This window comes from Ranitomeya imitator, chromosome 6, assembly GCF_032444005.1.
Source record: "Ranitomeya imitator isolate aRanImi1 chromosome 6, aRanImi1.pri, whole genome shotgun sequence".
In the NCBI taxonomy this organism is placed as follows: Eukaryota; Metazoa; Chordata; class Amphibia; order Anura; family Dendrobatidae; genus Ranitomeya; species Ranitomeya imitator.
In genome coordinates, this window is record NC_091287.1 from 84,504,416 (window position 1) to 84,527,195 (window position 22,780).

The window sequence follows — 22,780 nt, forward strand, 5'->3', positions numbered from 1 at the left end:
AACCCTAGCCCTAACCCTAACCCTATTCTAACATTAGTGGAAAAAAAAAATTTCTTTATTTTTTTATTGTCCCTACCTATGGGGGTGACAAAGGGGGGGGTCATTTATTATTTTTTTTATTTTGATCACTGTGATAGATTATATCTCAGTGATCAAAATGCACTTTGGAACGAATCTGCCGGCCGGCAGATTCGGCGGGCGCACTGCGCATGCGCCCGCCATTTTGGAAGATGGCGGCGCCCAGGGAGAAGACGGACGGATCCCGGCAGGATCGGTAAGTATGATGGGGTGGGGGGGAGCACGGGGGGGGGGGATCGGAGCATGGGGTGTGGATCGGAGCGCAGGAGGGGTGGAACGGAGCACAGGGGTGGTGGAACGGAGCACGGGGGGGGTGGAACGGAGCACGGGGGGGTGGAACGGAGCACGGGGGGTGGATCGGAGTGCAGGGGGGTGATTGGAGCACGGGGGGGTGATTGGAGCACGAGGGGAGCGGACAGGAGCATGGGGGGAGTGGAGCACAGGACGGAGGGGAGCCGGAGCAGTGTACCGGACAGATCGGAGGGCTGGGGGGGCCATCGGTGGGGTGGGGGCACATTAGTGTTTCCAGCCATGGCCGATGATATTGCAGCATTGGCCATGGCTGGATTGTAATATTTCACCAGTTATAATAGGTGAAATATTACAAATCTGATTGGCAGTTTCACTTTCAACAGCCACCCCCCCAGGGCTAAACTACCACTCCCCCTGTCCCTGCAGATCGGGTGAAATGGGAGTTAACCCTTTCACCCGATCTGCAGGGACGCGATCTTTCCATGACGCCACATAGGCGTCATGGGTCGGATTGGCACCGACTTTCATGACGCCTACGTGGCATCATGGGTCGGGAAGGGGTTAAGTAAACCAAAATTGAAATCTTTATTAAAAAAATTGGAAATTTCAGTGTACGGTAATTTATGAAGGAAGAAAGAACTGTCAAAAATTTGATTGAAAAGGGATTTCGATTCACCCTGTATTAGACATAAAGGAAGGCCTCCTACACATTGTGCTTAGATTGTCATGTAGTGGTACTCCTAGACTCATAAAGGCTATGCAGTAATTGCAAAGCCTTTCAGAAATTACAAGCAGAGTCATCCATATATCCTTCAAAGCACCAACTGTAGTGCCTCATTACAAAAATAAGAAAGTATAGTTGTTGTTCTCCTACAGTCATAAAGGCTTTGCAAACAGTGCAAAGTCAGGGGAAAACATGATAAATAAACAATTAACAAGGATGATAACATTGAGGATCTGCTATGATCTCCACAATAGGGACTTATTGGTGTTATATTGTTATTTTCATGAAGATATACTCTATAATGAGACAAAATTCATTTGCAAGGCATCAGAAAGTATCATATAATTAAAATGCTAAAAACAATAAACATGGATGACAGTTAGTGACCCATTTCCCATTATGATACACTAGATGGTGGCCCGATTCTAACGCATGGGGTATTCTAGAATATGCATGTCCACATAGTATATTGCCCAGCTACGTAGTATATTGCCCAGGCACGTAGTATATTGCCCAGTCACGTAGTATATTGTCCAGCCACGTAGTATATTGCCCAGCCACATAGTATATTGCCCAGTCACGTAGTATATTGCCCAGTGATGTAGTATATTGCCCAGTTACGTAGTATATTGTCTAGCCACGTAGTATATTGCCCAGCCACGTAGTATATTGCCCAGTTACGTAGTATATTGTCTAGCCACGTAGTATATTGCCTAGCCACGTAGTATATTGCCCAGTCACGTAGTATATTGCCCAGTGACATAGTATATTGCCCAGCCACGTAGTATATTGCCCAGTAACAGAGTATATTGCCCAGCCACGTAGTATATTGCCCAGTGACGTAGTATATTGCCCAGTGAAGTAGTATACAGCACAGAGCCACGTAGTATTTTGCCCAGCCACGTAGTATATTGCCCAGTTACGTGGTATATTGCCCAGTGATGTAGTATACAGCAGAGAGCCACGTAGTATATTGCACAGCGACGTAGTATACAGCACAGAGCCACATAGTATATTGCCCAGCCATGTATGTCACAGGTTAAAAAATAAAAAATAAACATATACTCACCTTCCGAGGGAGCCCTTGTAGTCATGTCGCTTGTGTGCGGTGCACTCGGCAGCTTCCTGTCCCAGGGTTTGTAGCGCAGGACCCGTGATGATGCCGCGGTCACATGACCGTGACATCATGGCAGGTCCTTGTCGCATACCATTCTTGCCACCGGAACCTGCCGCTTGCATGGAGCGGTTACCGAAGCATCGCGAGGAGCGGGAAAGGCGGCGGAAGGTGAGTATTTAATGATTTTTTATTTTTTTATTATTTTTAACATTAGATCCTTTTACTATTGACGCTGCATAGGCAGCATCAATAGTAAAAAGTTGGGGACACACAGGGTTAATAGCAGCGGTAACTGAGTGAGTTACCTGCGGCATAACGTGGTCCGTTACCGCTGGCATTAACCCTGTGTGAGCTTTGACTGCGGGGAGTATGGAGCGGGCGCCAGGCACTGACTGCAGGGGAGTAGGGAGGGAATAATCGGACTGTGGCCGTCGCTGATTGGACGCGGCAGCCATGACAGGCAGCTGGCGAGACCAATCAGCGACTTGGATTCCATGACAGACAGAAAGACAGACAGACGGGCAGAAAGACGGAAGTGACCCTTAGACAATTATATAGTAGATAACTATCATAATATAACACCAGTAATTCCCTCTTAGGGAAATCATAACAGGCCTTCAAAGTTATCATCCTTGTTAATTTTATTAGTTTTAGTGATGTCATTTACCTTGATGTGCTCTCAAGTAAAATGTGATCTTTTCTTTTCCTCCTTGACTTGGCTTCATGCTTCCCTTGTTTTTATAACCACAATTGTACTGTCAGACCCTCCTTTTTTTCTGCCTCTCGCGTCCATCTGGCTCCCCGCCATTCAGCAGCGAACCTTGACACACAGTGAATCACGCTGAGTCTCTTGACTGACTCTATACCGAACTCTATGTCACATTTATACCTATAACCACATTTACACTGGCACTCTTCTTTCTGCCTCTCACGTTGATATGGCTCCGGGCCGTGAGGTAGCGAGTCTTCCCACACAGTGAATCATGCTGAGTTCTCTGAGGAGCTCAATTCCATGTCACACCTATAACTCTGTATCATTAAAGAATTATTCCCTTGTCCCACTCACTATAAAAAAAACACATTTTCACTCTTTCTTGCACACCTTGGGGAATGCCTAAATGAATACATTACTGATAACTCCTGAATAAATGTTATCTGTTTCCCTTGTCACTGCATACAGCTCTGGCAAAAAGTAAGAGACCACCACATCAAAACCCTGTCATGGGCTGCCCAATCTCCAGACCTGAACCCCATTGAAAACCTCTGGAATGTAATCAAGAGGATGATGGAAAGTCACAAGCCATCAAACAAAGAAGAACTACTTACATTTTTGTGCCAGAAGCAGTGTGAAAGACTGGTGGAAAGCATGCCAAGACGCATGAAAGCTGTGATTAAAAATCATGGTTATTCCACTAAATATTAATTTCTGAACTCTTCCTGAGTTAAAACATTAGTATTGTTGTTTCTAAATGATTCTGAACTTGTTTTCTTTGCATTATTTTAGGTCTGAAAGCACTGTTTTATATGTTTAAATATTGACCATTTTTCTTTGTCAGAAAAAAATACTAGATTTATTGCTTGGAACTTCGCAGACATTGTCAGAAGTTTATAGAATAAAAGAACAATTTACATCTTACTCAAAAAGATACATATAAAGAGAAAAATCAGACAAACTGAACATTTTGCAGTGGTCTCTTAATTTTTCCAACAGCTGTATATCAACTGACAAATCAATAACAGGAAGCAAATACCACACAGGTTTGAATCTGCTTTTAATGACAGAACTATTCTTTTAATCAGTACTATATATATTTTTTTTTTATTAGATTTTTGCTAAAATTTTAAAAGTTAAATAATAATAAATGCAATGGATAAGTATTTTTAATTCTTTCACAAGACAATCTTATTTTCTTTTCTTTTCCTATTTTCTCTGTAAACAGGACTTTTAAATAAAAAATAAAATAAAATTGAACTTTGACATGTCAGGTATCTCTTTGGAGCCCATTTTTTTGCTAAGTCATGTGTGTAAATATACTCACCTTCCACTGTCTGTATAAATGGTTTGTGTCCCAGGGAAGAAATCTGGAATGACTTTGAAACCTTTTGATTAAAAAAACTGAAATAAAAAATCCTGTACTATACCTCCATTTGCATCTTTACTGCCTACCAGCAGTACGGATAAACCACATTTAGCTCCTTTTTTTCCACTCTTTCCTGGTCAGAAGACCCTTGAAGGCAACAACTAGCAGGCCTCGTTCAAATATTTTGAAAGTGTAGATGATGTATTCCTACACACAGAAAATTGTACTCCTACACTCAAAAAATAAGGGGGGTAATACAGTCATCCATAGACCCTTGAAGGCAACAACTGTCAGGCCTCATTCAAATATTTTGATAGTCTAGTTGATGTAGTTCTAGACTCATAAAGGCTAAAGTACAAAGCCAGGAAACAATTATATAAAATGCAATACACTATAGACCCTTGTAGGCTACAACTGATGGGCCTCAATAAAATATTGAAGATTAAAAACACTTTATGTGCTGCTGTCATCTGGTGGTGTGGAAGAGTCTGGGCTAATCCAGACTTATTCATTTTTATCAGAGTGAGCCTGCCAGCATTTTCTGTTCACAGCCAAAAGCACCTATCTGTTATGCCCCAACACACACCCGGTGGCACTGAAAACCTGCTCAGACAAGACGCTAACTGCAGGGCAGCACAACACCTCCAAGGCATAGATGGACAGCACATGCCAGTTGTCCAGCTTGCTGACCTAATGGTTGAAGGTTGCAGAGGACCATCTTTAAAAACTTTTCCATCCTTGTCAAAAATACCCAGTCATCTGTGCATGGACGCTGGGAGGGTGTCAAGAAATTGGCCTCTTCCTGAGGTATATAAGGTCCATGGCCGGCTCACTGACCCCCAGAATGAAGAGGACAGTAATTATAATCCAAGGTCTATTGGACAAGATAGCAGTATGACCAATAGTCCATGTGGTCTCTCATCCGTTCTTTAACCCCTTAACGACATTGGGGTTCCTCCCTTTGAGGTGGGCACCAGCGGTGAGCCCACATCTTTCCAGGGACATGTCAGCTGTTTTGAAGAGCTGACATGTGCCCACAATAGCCGCGGGTGGAATCGTGATCCATCTGTGGCTATTAATCAGTTAAATGCCTCTGTCAAACTCTGACAGCAGCAATCAGGTCGGAAATACGCACACCGGTGACCCCCATTACGTGATCGTGGGTTACCGGTGTGTTGGCATTACAACTTGAGGTCTCCTGGAGACCTCTATGGTTGTCAGTGCCGGCTTGCTGTGAGTGCCACCCAGTGGTCGGCGCTCATAGCAAGTGAGTAATTCAGCTATATAGAGGCGATCACCTCTATGTGGCAGAGCCAATGTCCTATGGGGACTACTGAATCATGCCAAAAGTAAAAGAAAAAATGTTTTAAAAAATATTTCAAATTAAAAACATAAAAGTTCAAATCATCCCCCTTTCGCCCTATTCAAAATAAAACTATAAAAATAAAATCAAACATACACTAATTTGGTATCGCCGCGTTCAGAATCACTCGATCTATCAAAAAAAAGGATTAAACTGATCGTTAAACGGCGTAGCAAGAAAAAAGTCAAAACACCAAAGTAACTTTTTTTTGGTCACCGCGACATTGTATTAAAATGCAATAACGGATCGTATCTGTGCCAAAATGGTATCAGTAAAAATGTCAACTCGGCACACAAATAATAAACCCTCACCCAACCTGAGATCATGAAAAATTGAGACGTTATGGGTATCGGAAAATGGCTCAATTTTTCTTTTCTTAAGCAAAGTTTGGAATTTTTTTTCACCACTTAGATAAAAAAGAACCTAGACATGTTTGGTGCATTACATTTTTCTAACTTGTATATAAGTTCATAATAGATATAGATGGTATAGACACAGTGGGCAGTATGTGACATATACTGTGTCTGTATGTAACATCCACATTGATAAATCCCGGCTGCACAGGCGAGAATTCATACGTATTAACACGTTGGCAATTGTCCAACGAATGAGCAAATGGAAAAGGGGACTCTGGATTTGCTTCCAAGCCGGCCAGACCCTGCCTGCCCAGTGATCTGGTGCCCTGGACTGTGGCTGCCTGAAGTCTTCAGTAAACCAGGTACAGTGACTGCAAACCTGTGTCCTCGTTCTTTAGTGCGCCATTCACCATCTTCCATCTACACACCGGGAGCCCTGGGGATACACTTCACCTGTGGAAAGGTATACCATCTAGCTGCCATAGCATCACCCCAGAGGTCTCCACTGACCGAATACCACAGGTGGCTTCACGAACATAAACTTTATTCAATTCCCCCTTTTACATGGGCACCCAGGGACTAGGTCACCACCGTGGCATCCTCCTGTGATCACCGGACCAGGTACCGGGTACCCCATGGCCCTGGCGGGCGACTCACTTCCATCCATGGAGTTTGTCAGTTCATTAATCTGTTGACAACCAACTTTCGGGGCAGCACCAACAACAACCTTCCAGACACTGATCAGAAAGGTGATTGTTTTCCTTCACTGTAAATCTCCCATTTGGGAAGGGTCCACAAGTTCTCAGTCAGTTTAAGTCTGTTGAGGAAGGGGCCATGTCATTATTCTTTAGTGTTTAAGGGCTTTACTGGCAGGCGAGCACTGGCAACATCAATGCTGAGACGCAGCATTGTCCTTATTCTTGATCTTGAAAGACTTTTCCTGTACCACTACTTAAATAAAATATCTTCTAAAAAGAAGCAGTAGGTTTGGAAGATTATTTTGTGTCCATCTTCAATCTGAAAAGGTCTAGCTAACTCATCTTGAATAGTACCAGCACATAGCAATGCCCCATCTCCACCTTGCTGGCGTCTGAGTTGAAGTGGAGGTCTGTGCCCATTACTGATCCAGCTAAAGTCCCATCTATGTGGCCCATCAAGTCACTCTCTTCTCATGAGTCCATAAAACCTTTGAAGAATCTGTCTTCACATATTTCTTGGACCAGTTTTGACGTTTCACCTTCTGCATCTTCTTCATTGGTGGACGGGTTTCAGCCTTCCTTACCTTGGCCATGTCTCAGCATTGAAAACCTTATACTTCTGGGCAGGGAGGTTGCAGTTCTGAAATATGACAGCACTGAAGTATGAGATGTGGTTAGTGGAATTGCATTTGTCAGTCTCTGGCCAAAAGTGGTCACTGTCACCTCTTTGATAGACTCTATTGTAGACCTCATCATGTTTTTGAGAACTAGGTGAGAGCTGACTGGAGGTGGACGGGCATGATAAAGGTCCGCTGCCATCCTTGGAGCTCGGAGCTTGTGGTGTCCCAGAAATTGGCAAAGTACTAGAGAAACATGTACCTGTTCCCATAATATCTGTTAGAGCTAGATAATTCCTTTGGGTACAGCTACAGTTATATGCATAATCGGATTCCCCTCCCCAAGCTGCCTTCTGTGACATGGAGAGGCTAGTGTACCTTTGTAATCCATGCTTCATGTGACAAGTCCACCATCCACTCCTTAAGGCCCCTTCACATTAAGCGACGCTGCAGCGATACCGACAACGATCCGGATCGCTGCAGCGTCGCTGTTTGGTCGCTGGAGAGCTGTCACACAGACCGCTCTCCAGCGACCAACGATGCAGGTAACCAGGGTAAACATCGGGTAACTAAGCGCAGGGCCGCGCTTAGTAACCCGATGTTTACCCTGGTTACCATCCTAAAAGTAAAAAAAACAAACAGTACATACTTACCTAACGCTGTCTGTCCTCCAGCGCTGTGCTCTGCACTCCTCCTGTACTGTCTGTGTGAGCACAGCGGCCGGAAAGCAGAGCGGTGACGTCACCGCTCTGCTTTCCGGCTGACCGACGCTCACAGCCAGTGCAGGAGGAGTGCAGAGCACAGCGCTGGAGGACAGACAGCGTTAGGTAAGTATGTACTGTTTGTTTTTTTTACTTTTAGGATGGTAACCAGGATAAACATCGGGTTACTAAGCGCGGCCCTGCGCTTAGTTACCCGATGTTTACCCTGGTTACCAGTGAAGACATCGCTGAATCGGTGTCACACACGCCGATCCAGCGATGTCAGCGGGAGAGCCAGCGACCAAAGAAAGGTCTGGCCCTCTAGCCCCGACCAACGACATCACAGCAGGATTCTGATCGCTGCTGTGTGTCAAACTAAACGATATCGCTAGCGAGGACGCTGCAACGTCACGGATTGCTAGCGATATCGTTTAGTGTGAAGGTACCTTTAGCCTCCCAACTAACAGCTGAAAGGACAATCAGCCAGCCTCTTCAGTGACCAGGATGCGGTTGGTAAGTGCTTAGGGTCCACTACAGTGATCAAGGTGGGAGTGTGCACGCGGACCTAGAGAGAGTTTGGCGCCAAATGTAAACTGTCAGGCAGATACATTGTTTGCTATCAGAACTGTATGAATTACAGCTAATTGCTCACAGTGTTAGGGAGGCTTATATACATATACTCTTAACAAAACCCTCACCTTGGAAATCATCTGGGGTGGCGCAGTGGTTAGCACTGCAGCCTTGTAGCGCTGGGGTCCTGGGTTCTAATCCCACCCAGGACAACATCTGCAAAGAGTTTGTATGTTCTCTCCGTGTTTGCGTGGGTTTCCTCCGGGTACTCCGGTTTCCTCCCACATTCCAAAGACATACTGATAGGGAATCTAGATTGTGAGCCCCATCGGGGACAGTGATGATAATGTGTGCAACCTGTAAAGCGCTGCGGAATATGTTAGCGCTATATAAAAATAAAGATTATTATTATTTATCTGTGAATGGGAGAAAAGTGTGGGTTAGAGAATTGTTAAGTTTGTGAACTGCTGTGCTGCCCCACTGTTGGGTCGGTCCCCTGCACTCATATAATTGCATTGTTGTCTGCGGTTAACCCCTCAGCTACAGCATCATCTGGAAGCATAGGTTAGGTCAATTATAGTGTATTTTCTAGAACATTCTGGGCCTATAGGTTGTGCCACACAAGGGTCCTGGTCGACTCTGACTAGGTCTGTCTGAAACTTTACTATGTTTTCCCTTGTGTTGACGGAGGAACTCACGCTCCATTTTCATCAAATAAGAATTCCTTGGCAAATTGTCAGGTTGTGTTCTCTGTCCACGGCCCGCTGTATTTTGGGGAGACCACCCTGCTACACAGTCTCCAAGAGAATAATAGGTTCCTGGTCATCAAATCTTTGGCAGTGAATGTACCTAGCTTATTCTCAACATGTTTTTGTGACCCTGGTGAATATTTGAAGCAACAGTTTTATTGGCTGTATGATTGCACCCCAATATCTTACCAATTTCAAGACTTCTGCATCCTTCTGTAAGACTTGAAGCCAATTTGACTTTTTAGAATTAGTTAAATCTCTTTTTTTGGCCCATTTCACCTGAGGAAACCAAGCTGCCTCTTTCTTTCTTTCTATATATATACAGTACAGTATGTATAAATTGGTTGAGCGTTATACAAATACGATTTTGAAATATGTGTTTATGAATCACAAAATGCCTCTCGTGTCGTAAAATATTTTTTTTTATATTGGGCAGTTTTCTACTGAAATTTGGACATCAATACAAACCCCAGTTATAGGAAAATAGACTCTTGTGGAAAAAACTCTGCAGTACTGGAGGTCCCCTAACAATGAAGTGATCAGCAGTAGAGGTGGTGGCATAACGTCTTATTTTATTCACTACATAGACTGCAAAGAGGCTTAAATCTGTTCCATAAACGGTCAATCGCCACAGATAAAAGCCCATGAAGAAGCTCCATAAATATATGCCACTTAGTTGATATCAGGTTAGATATTGTAAGCAGAGAAGACAACAACTTTCCTTGTGGCCATGAATACTGCTTTCTACAAAACCAACTTGGCAAACAATATATAGAGTCCCAATTGCATCTGTGGTGGATTTATAGTGGAGAAGGTCAGAAGATTATCTATAACGATTATGCCAAACTGTATATTTTATACAATGATTAAATTCCAATTAGAAGAACAGAAGAAAACACAAAAAAAGTTTCTGTGAGCTTGAAAATAACTGCATACTGCCACGAGATCAGTCAAGATATTTTTATCCTATTGTCGGGCTCACTAATGAATGGAACATGGATGGTCTCTCGGAGCAGTCCTCCGCCAATTAATTGCATGTTCTTTTGTTGAATCCACGCGCTTCTTTGATCTTAATGGAAAAGTGACTTATACAAAGCAAAAATAGAAAAAAAATATTTTAGAACAAGCAACCAATGTCTTTTATCTGATTGGGAAGGAAATTTTATGTAAAGCTTTGGAAGACAGAAGTGTTTTCATTGCCATGAATTGAACAAGTGCAGACTCTGTACAGATGACAGGACAAGTAGGGTACAAGACGTGTAGAGTCATAGGCCAACAAGAGGCAGAATTTCTAGCTTTCATTTGGCATCTTGTGGAATCACTTCCTCATTGATAAGCTATAAAGAAGGAACTTTGTGCAATTTTGGGAAGGCATTTTCTTCTTCTAAGGCAGAGTTCAAATGACCAGTTACATAAAAATGCATATAATATGACATGCAATATCTGTTTTGTAAAATTGACCAAACTAGCCCATTTTCTCATGAGAGTACATAATGAAAAAATATCGGTAGGGTAGAATGGAAAGCAGCTATGTTGCTATCTGAGCCATGGAAAAATTAGGTAGGAGGCCTTAAGACTATGTTAATGGAGTAGAATTTAGATGCCATCAAACTGAAAAAAATAATTAATATCAGCCTTTGTTACATGGATCAGATCATACAGAGGTTTGATGCATGTCAACGCACATGAAATAGAATTCTATGGCAATTTACTCTAGACCTTACAGTAGATAGGCAGCCATGGTAAGGTAAATGTTGATATTATTTCCATTAGCTATTTCTGTTGGGACCACAGTATCACATCAATGGATGTAACTAGGAAAATGGTAGCCAGCACAAACACTTGTGAATTGGATCCGGCTGGGGTCAGGTGACTACAAATATCCATTTAACAGCTATATTCATTATTTCTATTCTGTGACATCATTCACAGCACGGTGGCTTAGTGGTTAGCACTGCAGCGCTGGAGTCCTGGGTTCAAATCCCACCTAGGACAACATCTGCAAAGAGTTTGTATGTTCTCTCCGTGTTTGCGTGGGTTTCCTCCGGGCACTCCGGTTTCCTCCCACATTCCAAAGACTTACTGATAGGGAATTTAGATTGTGAGCCCCATTGGGGACAGTGATGATAATGTTTGTAAAGCGCTGCGTAATATGTTAGCGCTATATAAAAATAAAGATTATTATTATTATCATTCCCATATTGTGAGTGAATTAACCTTATGGTGGGGTTTATTCCCATAATATGATTATAGAGTTTACAGTTTTGTTGCACCATATTGTGACACAGTATAGAAACATCACATGGATTATTGTATATGAGCTGTGACATCACTGTGTATATTATTACCTCTGTAACTCTGACATCACTGTGTATATTAATTACCTCTGTAACTCTGACATCACTGTGTATATTATTACCTCTGTAACTCTGACATCACTGTGTGTATATTATTACCTCTGTAACTCTGACATCACTGTGTATATTATTACCTCTGTAACTCTGACATCACTGTATATATTATTACCTCTGTAACTCTGACATCACTGTATATATTATTACCTCTGTAACTCTGACATCACTGTGTATATTATTACCTCTGTAACTCTGACATCACTGCGTATATTATTACCTCTGTAACTCTGACATCACTGTGTATATTATTACCTCTGTAACTCTGACATCACTGTGTATATTATTACCTCTGTAACTCTGACATCACTGCGTATATTATTACCTCTGCAACTCTGACATCACTTATTTTATCTGTTTTTTTTTATTATACCTGCATTATGACATCACTGTGTTTAGTATCCCTGCTTTGTGTCCCCAGTGATGTTACGTCACATGTAGACAGTTTTTGATGACAAAGCAAAAATTTGTTTTGGTTCAGTGATGTCATTGTATGCTATTGGGCGTATCGTAGGTAGGGGTGTAAACATATGGACTGCAAAGGTTGTATTTCTGACACATGGCATGGACATATTATCAATATAAAGTTGGGAGTCCTGGCGTACAATATGCAGGGATTCAATTTCTGAATAGTGTGATGCATCTGGTATCATGTACTTTCCTCTAGGAGTTGCCCACACATGAGAAATCCTGTTTCATATTATATTTACATATAGTCAATAGCTGCAGACGCATCCCACTAATGCGTCTGCTGATGCAAAGTTTGACGCACATTAAGGAGCTGGCATCTGCAGCCGAGGAGGAGGGAAGCCTTGATGACAGTCAGCCATTGTCTGCTCTGGGAACTCTCCTGGACGAGGTGGCGGACAAAAAGGAGGAGGAGGAGGATGATGGGGATGAATATTTATGGGAGGAGGATGCTTCTCAGTGGGCAATACAAACTGGTGGCGTTGCAAGGTCAGGTACAGGGTTTTTGCGGGACACAAGTGATGTTGATTTGCAAGAAAGTGCTCCTCAACTCAGCACAAGCAGTGAATTGACACCTGGAACATTGGCCCACATGGCTGAGTATGCCTTGCGTATCCTAAAAAAGGGACCCCCCGCATTATCAAACTGATGACCGATGACGATTACTGGTTGGCCTGCCTCCTGGATCCACGATATAAAGGAAAATTACAAAATATCATGCCACATGAGAACCTTGAGCAAATATTGGCTACCAAACAAGCAACTCTTATAGACCGTTTGGTTCAGGCATTCCCAGCACATTGCAGCGGTGATGGTTCTCACACGAGCCGTAGGGGGCAACATGGCAGAGGTGTTAGAGGTGCACAAATCAGAAGTGGCGTTGGACAGAGGGGTTTTATGACCAGTTTGTGGAGTGATTTCGCAATGACCGCAGACAGGACAGGTACTGCTGCATCGATTCAAAGTGACAGGAGACAGCATTTGTCCAGTATGGTTACAAACTACTTTTCCTCCCTTATCGATGTTCTCCCTCACAAGTCATTCCCCTTTGATTACTGGGCATCTAAAATAGACACCTGGCCAGAATTGGCAGATTATGCATTACAGGAGCTCGCTTGCCTTGCTGCTAGTGTGCTATCAGAAAGTCTTCAGTGCTGCTAGTTCAATACTGACCAAAAAAAGGACACGTCTGGCTACCCAGAATGTTGATGATCTAACCTTCATTAAAATGAACCAATCATGGATTTTACATTATTTTGCCCCACCTTCCCCTGCTGACACGTAGCTTGCCGGAAAAATGTCTTGCTTTTGGCCTCCTCTTACTGACTTCTCCAATTCCTCCATTTGCAGCTGCTGAATGTCCACCATAGGCCATTTTTATACCTCCCTAAATGGGCTGACTCCCCCCCACAGGGCCATGGTCACCACCAGGCGCAAGCACCCGTGCGAGTGCCGTTTGCCTGGATAGGTGGGTCCACTCTTGAGCGACTGCATTGGCACAGGGTCCCTCATAGTACAATGAAGTGTCTCTGACGGTGGTGGTGCACAACCAACATCAGACACACCGTCGTAATATGAGGGGCCCTGTGCCAGTACCGCCGCCCACGAGAGACTGTTCCCCCCAGCTCGAACAGTGCTCTACCACTTGCAATACTTACCTCTCCCTGCTCCACCACTGTGTAGTCTGTGCTATTAAATCCTTCAATGGCATTGTCAATACAAATTTATTGAAATGATAGATGATAGTTAAAATATACAGGGGCCCTGGCCTCCATTTAGACCAGTTAATACTTTGCTCCTACTACCACTGTCTGCTCATCAGCAGAGGAGCCCACCCCGGTACGTAGCTATGTCACCTGTTTAGTCCTGTTACCAATTTTGAACTACATTCAGCCAACTTTATTCTTTGGGCCTATATCTGTATTTCCTCTTCATCCTGCCCATTGCCCAGCCACTGCTAGATGAGTCTGCTGGTACATTGACCCAGACCACTACATTCCCCTTGCACTCTACACAGCCTGAATCTGACCCTGCTGAAAGTCAGGTTCCCCTTCCCGCATACCATAACACCTTACACGGGGACAAAGAGGAAGGTGCAGATGAAAGTGCAGGTTCCTTGACGTATTCCGCGTTTCCTGGGCCCACGAAAATCTTGAGCCAGCCCTACCCCCCCACAACTTTAGCCAAATGACACCCAGTTTTCAATGCCTAACTATTATTATAAAGTAAATTAAGATTGACAAGCTTAAGTAATAAGAATTGATGTTTTTGGCATTAAAATGGGCACTGTATGTGTTTTCCTGTCCTCCACTCACTGCCGACTTTGATTCCCCATTGACTTGCATTGGGTTTCGTGTTTCAGTCGGCCCCCGACTTTTCGCAACAATCGGCCAATTTCACCCGACCCGCCTTTTGACAAAGTCAGGTTTCGCGAAATCCGACTCGATCTGAAAAAAGTAAAAGTTGCTCAACTCTAACAGCAGGAGCAGAAGGAGCAGACATTAGGAGGATGAGAGAAGAGGGCTGCAAGGACGGCAGCTCAGTTTTCCATAGACTTTTACTGTATATTACAAGGGGAAGCAACTTGCTCCAAGGAACTACGCTAAAGAAGAAAGAAGCAGAAATGAGAGTAACATTAAAAACCTTACCTGTGATACTAGAGGGGAAGTGACAATTCCTATTGGCCCACTACAAGTTTGAGCTGGTAGTGACCCATAGAGTCGCTATTACATTTATACCAGTGTCGAGAATGACCAAGTTTTTGCAAAGTGTCCACATAAGGCATCGTGCACCCTCCCAAATTATTTGGATACCACTAAAGCAATGTTTGAATTCTTTATGGAGAAAGATTTTGCACAATGTACCATAGGATTATTAATATTATTATCATCAGAATAAGTGAGGACTAATCAAATATTAGATGAAATATTGGCAAAACATGCAGTAAAAACATGAGCGTATGTTAGATGTTTGTAAGTTTTCTGCCTTATTAAATATTTCTCAATAACAATCCTGGGCACAGAACTCTGTCTTCACAGAATATGTATCACATTAAAATGCTTGTGATTGACTGCAATTTTTACATTACAATGTTCTAGTTCATAAATATGATTGTATGCAGTATGCTTTCATCATACAAATATTTTATTTTTTTAATTTATATTTATGCGCTTCAATGTTTTTTATATTTTGAAATCATAACAAGAAGTGGAATGTATATCAATTTTTGTCAATGGAATATAAGGGTTAACTTGACATAATTTCAGTCCAAAGTAGTTATTGAGAAAATACCACAGCAACCTATAATCAGCTGAGAAGCAAGTTGTAAAGAATTTAATGATGTAGGCTGTATCACAAGTTAGTTTAAATCAGGTGGAAAAAAATAAAAGTGATACTATAGCAAGGTAATCTGCATAAACAAGAGGGGCTAACATGGGGTAGAGTTTCAGCAGAATGTGGAGACAACATCCCCTTCAACGTCCAAACAAGCATCTGAAAGCTGTCTTGCACATTAGTTTCCTCCTTAAAAAAATAGCTTAATCAACAGTAATATAACAACATAGAAGGAATATAGAGACAAAACAAGACTGCACAAGACATAGGTAGTGGGGGATACAAGGGTTCTCACACAGACATGACGTCACATTTACTAGACATGATACAGATGCAAAAATGGACGAGGTGACCCATAGGGAGAATTTTCCATCCATTAGCTTCAAAATCAATTTTGATCCCTTATCATTTAATATACCGGATAAATGTTCATTGACCATATTTCACATTCGTTTCTACTTGGCTAGACCAAAGGGTGGAGGAGAAACCGATTTCAAAGAGCAAACTATTGTAACATCAGTTGGTAGAAATATAACGAAGATAAGAGGATTTGTACATTGAAAAGAATTTGAGCTAGATCTTTCACCAGATTGGAAAAGGTAACTGAACAGATGTAATGATATGCAAGAGTCCGTACCTTTTTCACTTTAGGGCTAAGTGCATCAGGTTTGCTACATGGTGACCTCGGACATTGGGGAGAATTGGTGAAAGAAGTTGCGCAGTGTCGAGAATACCATCTCAAAAAAATCTGTAGTTTTATTTTAACAGTTTATGAATTAAACCACGTATTAATAGATCATGTACAAATACCATGATGGTTCACAAAGCTTCATTACGTTCAGAAGTCTCAGAACAGAACTCGCCTTACACATTAAACCTAATAATCTTAATTCCAATGTGAAGATACAAGATTGAATTGGTAAGGTGCAGCCTGATTTCTGTTATGCCCTTCAGGCAGGTTTTATATAGTCATAATCTGGTCAAATTTCAGAGTTCATTTCATAGATACAACACACAAAGTAGCCCGGCGCTTTAATCTTCCAGGGGATCGTCCAGATGTTGCAGCCCTGTAGTCATCTAAGTTTGCTGCTCTACAATCTAGGGAGTTTTAGGTGTTGCTGTCACAATAACGACCCAAACATGCAGCCATATTGTAGCTGCATTAAGCCGGTTTCTACAACAGGCAAGTATTTCATACTTTATTAAATGCAAAACACACTAGGGCTGGATTTCTAAAAATTAGGGAACATACCAGCAGTCTGTTTCCAAGGATGTTACACAGAAAACATTGTTGCACAAAATCCCATGAATCTATAAATAGCTAGTCATTTTTAAAAAAGGAGTTATGTCACTAAGGTAGTCCATATGGATATCATTGAGGGGTATCTGATGATGTGGCAGAAGAGAGTCAGTAATATAGAGTGACATGTGCTGTGGTAAACATGGTTGTTAATGTATAAGGTCTACTTGTATGGTTGGTATGTAATACTACCTTTTCCCTGCTGAAGAAGTAATGTAAAAACAATGTGTGTCAGGCTATTGCTTATTCAGATTGTCTATTCAGAGAGGAAGAGGACTGGAACTCTAGCATCACCTATTGGAAGTAGCAATCCTAAATGTTAATATCGACCCTTGTCACATGACTTAGGACAAAAGCCAAATCATAATCTTAATACGTAGACATGTGTTTCAGCGTGTTCCCCTTCCTCAGTGTAAAGCATGAGATCTGATTTGGCTATATGAGAGGTATCTGACTGGGGTTTAAATAATATATACAACAAAAAGTTGCACTCTATCATGCTAAAGCATGTCAATGTGAAATATATGAAATATGAATGGCAATATTGCTTCTGAATATTAGGAAAAAATTAGACGTATAGAAGATAATTTCGCCAATTCATGCAAGCCCATCAACCAACGTCAAGGTGGTCTCAAAACTGATTGGTCACTACATATCTAACGTGAATATCTCTCTCAGGCTGAAGTCTGAATTCCTGGGTGAATGTGGACACCTCTCTCAGCAAAACCTGCATTCATGGGTAGTAGGATCCTGCTGTAATTAAAGCCACCACATATTCTGAAGGGACACATCAGTTTTGAGGCCACCTTGACATTGGTTGATGGGCTTGCAGTATAAGAAACCAGAACGCACCTATGGTGCAACAGAATGAATAGAAATGAGCTAAATGCTCATACGGGTGCAACACCTTGTATGGAAATGAATTGTATACTAAGGAAAGAGGAAAAGACCAATACAAAAAATTGGTGCGCACATCTATAAATAATAAAAAATACAAAGCTTTATTCATAAACATGGACATACCAAACCCTATAAAAACATTTAAAAGCATTGTGGTGCGGTGACCCACGTTACAGCCAGGGGGCGCTGTGTGTGTGCTTCAGGATGCACCTGGAGGCATAATGATTGTGAATTAGTGACCGGCAGAGTTGAAATGGCCGGTATGTGTCGCAGAGGTGCTCTGCACTGTAAGCCCAAAATGATATGGTTATACTGGGACTTATAGTTCCATAAGAGTTTGTTGTGTTTACTTATAAGGGCAGGCTCATAGAGTTAGCTGGTGAACTGGCGGGACTGGCTAACCACCCACACTCCCATCTAGGGGAGTGGTTACAATAATATAATGTGACTGAGATCTGGTCACATTGGTCAGAGTGTATGGATCTGTTTGGTCCATGTGCAAAGTCCTGGACAGTCGGTGTTGGAAGCTCCTGTGAGTGTAGTCTTCCTTTAAGCACCTGAGAGACCATGAACCTGGTGGTCGGTGTTGGAAGCTCCTGTGAGTGGAGGCTTCCTGGAAGCACCTAGAGAGACTATGGACCTGAATGCTCAGGGTGTTGGATTGTCCTGGGATGGACTGCAGTCCTGCAAGCACCTGGTGAGACAATGGACTGCTGGTGGTGTGTGACTACAGCAGGAGCTGTGATAGCGCCAGCAGGTGCTGGTGAGGTGTCGTGAGAGGACATTGGTCCAGAACTTGCAAACTCTTAAAGGGCCAGTGCCGACTTGGGAAGAAAAAAAAGAGACATTTTTTATGTGTGAACTGGTGCCTGAGAGTAATGTGGGGAGTCCACGGGGTGTACCCCAGGGAAGGGGTGATGTCCCTAGTAGGGTGGTGTCCCAAAAAAGGGGGTGGTAACCCAAACAGGGATGGTTGCTTAAAAGGGGTGGAGTCCCAAAAGGGGGCAGTATCCCAAAAGAGCATAGTTGCCTAACATTGGGGTTGGAGTCCCAAATAGGGGTGGTGGCAAAAAAAATGCAGCGGTGAATGCATCATTGGGCTGTCGCCAGGGGCAATTGTGCTATACAGCTCCATGCTATACTGTGAATTGCTCAGCCAATGTTTTATCACGACATTGCTCCTTTTTGTTGGATGGAGAATGTGTGATGGGACTGATAGACCCGGGGAGTGGAGTGTCTTGGATGAGGACTCCTCCTGAATGCACTGTGTCGCCTGGGTTAGGGATAAGAGTGAATGACATAGGTGGGGACATTAAAGGACGTTTGACAGCCTGCCTCTACATTGACTGTGACATGTCATTGCCAGTAGCAACTGCTAGGGCTGAGTATAATGGTGTGCTGACAGAAGCACGGACACAGTGGAATGATAGTGCTCCACAAGGTGAAGTCAGGATGATGGTGGTAGCCATGCCAGAACGTATAACCAGACAGAAGTGTGGGTTTGACCAACTCTGGGACTTGGCAGAGGTGAGCAAAGGTGTGACCGTTGAAGATGGGTCAGACTCGGACCAGACAGTTGGCTCGACCGTAAGTAGGACTTATGACCATACCAACCAGGGAAGCCGGCCATGGAAAGAAAGGTCATGCCGACATACTTTCCGCTGGGGGTGGGGAAGGCCTAAATTAGGTGTGATGCTGAATGATGCAGAAAACCGACTGAGACATTCCTCTCGACTTGCAGGGCAAGGTGACATGGGTAGCCAGTATCGTGACCCATGGTTTATGCCATGTGTTCAATCCCGTAAGTTTGAACAGAGGGAGAGGGTATGTGGTGCGGTGACCCACGTTACAGCCAGGGGGTGCTGTGTGTGCGCTTCAGGATGCGTCTGGAGGCATAATGATTGTGAATTAGTGACCGGCAGAGTTGAAATGGCCGGTATGTGTCGCAGAGGTGCTCTGCGCTGTAAGCCCAAAATGATATGGTTATGCTGGGACTTATAGTTCCACAAGAGTTTGTTGTGTTTACTTATAAGGGCGGGCTTATAGGGTTAGCTGGTGAGCTGGGCGGGACTGGCTAACCACACACACTCCCATCTAGGGGAGTGGTTACAACAGTATAATGTGACTGAGGTCTGGTCACATGGGTCAGAGTGTATAGATCTGTTTGGTCCATGTGCAAGGTCCTGGACGGTCGGTGTTGGAAGCTCCTGTGAGTGGAGTTTTCCTGGAAGCACCTGAGAGACCATGGACCTGGTGGTCGGTGTTGGAAGCTCCTGTGAGTGGAGGCTTTCTGGAAGCACCTAGAGAGACTATGGACCTGAATGCTCAGGGTATTGGATTGTCCTGGGATGGACTGGAGTCCTGCAAGCACCTGGTGAGAGTGTGAGTCCTGGAATGGTCAGGGTGTTGGATTGTCCTGGGATGGACTGGAGTCCTGCAAGCACCTGGTGAGACCATGGACTGATGGCCTGTGTGTTGGAAGTGCCTGTGATTAGACTTCCTGGAAGCACATGGAGAGGCTGCATCTACAGAGCCTTAGACGGTTTCTGTGTTGGGGAAGCTCCTACTGTGGGTCTGGACTATCCGAGGTGCCTTGGTCACAAGGACGGTGATCCCAGTGAGGCAGCTTTCCCCTGTGAACCAGTACTGGCAGGAGTCAGTGTGTGGAGCCGGAGCTCCTGTAAGGTAACTCGAGGTAACAAGGATTTACGGGCAGACACAGATCTGCCATTGGAACAGACTGTCGATGGTAAATGTGTTCAGTTGATCTATGTAATGAACCGTTAGTGTTATGGTTTATGATGTCTAATAAATCGAATAAGACTGTTAAGTGGAGAAACCGTGCCTGAGTGCTTGAATCTCGTGCCAAGCGAGTGTTCCCGAACCCACTCAGGTAGCCTTTCACCACAGCATATAAACCAAACACAACAATCGTCCAACACCCCTGGTACCGTGTTAAATGCCTAAGAGGCCGCATATGCTGAAAGGAGCTATAGAAATTGTTTTTGAGACCCTGGAATGGTTCATACATAAAGCATCGCCATATAAAAATATAAATAAAATATATGCATATTATACTGGTGGGGAGAGAAAAGGGGGAATCACCGCAAGAGGCTAGGCAAAATGAGCAGAGCCAAGAAGAGATATAGGTCACTTTTAAAGGATATACAGTATATAAATTGCATTAAAGACACTTTGGTACCCTACAGTGTCCCATGAGACTACAGGGTGTAGGGCAGAATCTCCATCTGAAGATGGAATTAGATGCTTTCTACTAAACTGACTATGTTTAAGATCTAGCAAGATAGTCATTATGTGACATCACCACACTAGTTCAGTGACATCACAAGTCTAGGTACCTGCCAGTCTTCCTTGCACCCCACAGAGCTGTCCCTTCTTATTCTGTTCCGTATTGTGTACATATTTAATTTGCATTTGTTTTTAACTAAAAACAAAAAAAAGATGCAAAGTTACCCATCCGCAGAATTCCATAAGTGCATCTATCCAGTAGAAATACCGAATCGCAGAACCATAAATTAGCCTGTCAAGAATGGGAAATGGTTTACAATGTAATTATGTCTTGTGTTGTTACTGTGGTCGAGTGATTGATATTTTAGTATTTAGTATGTCACTCGGTTATTTTTAGTATTGTTTACAACTAAATATTGAGATAAAGAGAGCTGGATATTATATAAAAGTAGACTTCACAAAAATACAGAGAAACTTGGCAGCGTGGAACAAGGGCAGGATTGTGAATCGGTCAGGAATGGTATGTTTTATGTAAGTTTTTGTAACTAAGATTTGTGCCTGGTACAAATTAAACTTGATTGTTCTGTGCTTTGGAAGGCTTAATGAAAACCAGATGTATCGCTGTTATGAAAGCATTAAAGTAAAAGAAGCAAGCATATTTTCCAAAAGATTTATGAACAGTCTGATTAACAAAAAGACTCACTAATGCGCTTGTACAGGGCAATCTATAGTAAAGCTGATTGGGTGTAGTATTAACAGCTATGGCAAAGTAATTCTGCAACAATTTGCAACAAAACTAGACAAATTTGTATCCAAATCCTGAGCACAATATTGAAGATGTGTCAATAAGTCAGTATTTATTACCTAGGCTGGCATCTTAGAGTTAGGGTAAGTTCACACAGGGCGTTTTTGATGAGTTTTTTTTCTGCAGCAAAACCTGATCATCTTGGCAGGAAAGAAGCTGCGCCAAAAACGCAGGTTTAGGTGCATTTTTGGTGCGTTTTTGCCGTATTTTTGGTGCGTTTTTTTCTCTCTGTGCATGCCAGTAAAGTTGAGTGCACACAGAGAAAAAAAAACAACTTCCTGTAGATAGATAGAATGAATAGATATATCGATAGAATAGAATAGATACATTACCTGCGGTATACTCTTCCCCGGCATTTTCCCATGGTGCAGAGGTTACCTCCGGTCAGGCTGTGAGGGAGTGCAGGCTCAGTGATGTCACCGCTCGTTACGGAGCCTGCGCCCGCTGCGTCTCATTCATTCCCCAGTCGCTTACAGCCGGGGGCGGTCGCATTAGCATCGCTCCCGGTTGTAAGCTTTATTTCACCCACATTCTGCGTGGGACACTCGTTATATTGGACTGCACCGGATCAGGGAGTATTTGTGTTAATTTATTATTTCATTTTTATTTCAGAAGATCAAGGGCTTCTCTTGGAATGGCAGAACAATAAAAACATTGCAAAACTGTGGTGTTTTATTTCATTAAAAGACTTTTTTCTACATGTGTGTTTATTTAACCCTTTAACTGCTATAGGATTAGTGATGGATAGGTGTCTTATTGACGCCTCTTCATTACTAAGCTGGCTTAATGTCACCAGACAATAGCAAGTGACATTAACCCCTCATTACCCTGCTTGCCACCACTACAGGGCAAGTGGGAAGAGCTTTTCTTGGTAGCTGCAGGCTGCTATTTTTCGGCTGAGGTGGCCTATATCAATGGCCCCTTACCAGCTTGAGAATACCAGTCCCCCCGCAGCAAAAACGCCCTGTGTGATCTTACCCTTAGAGTATCCCTGAAAGACAGACGGAA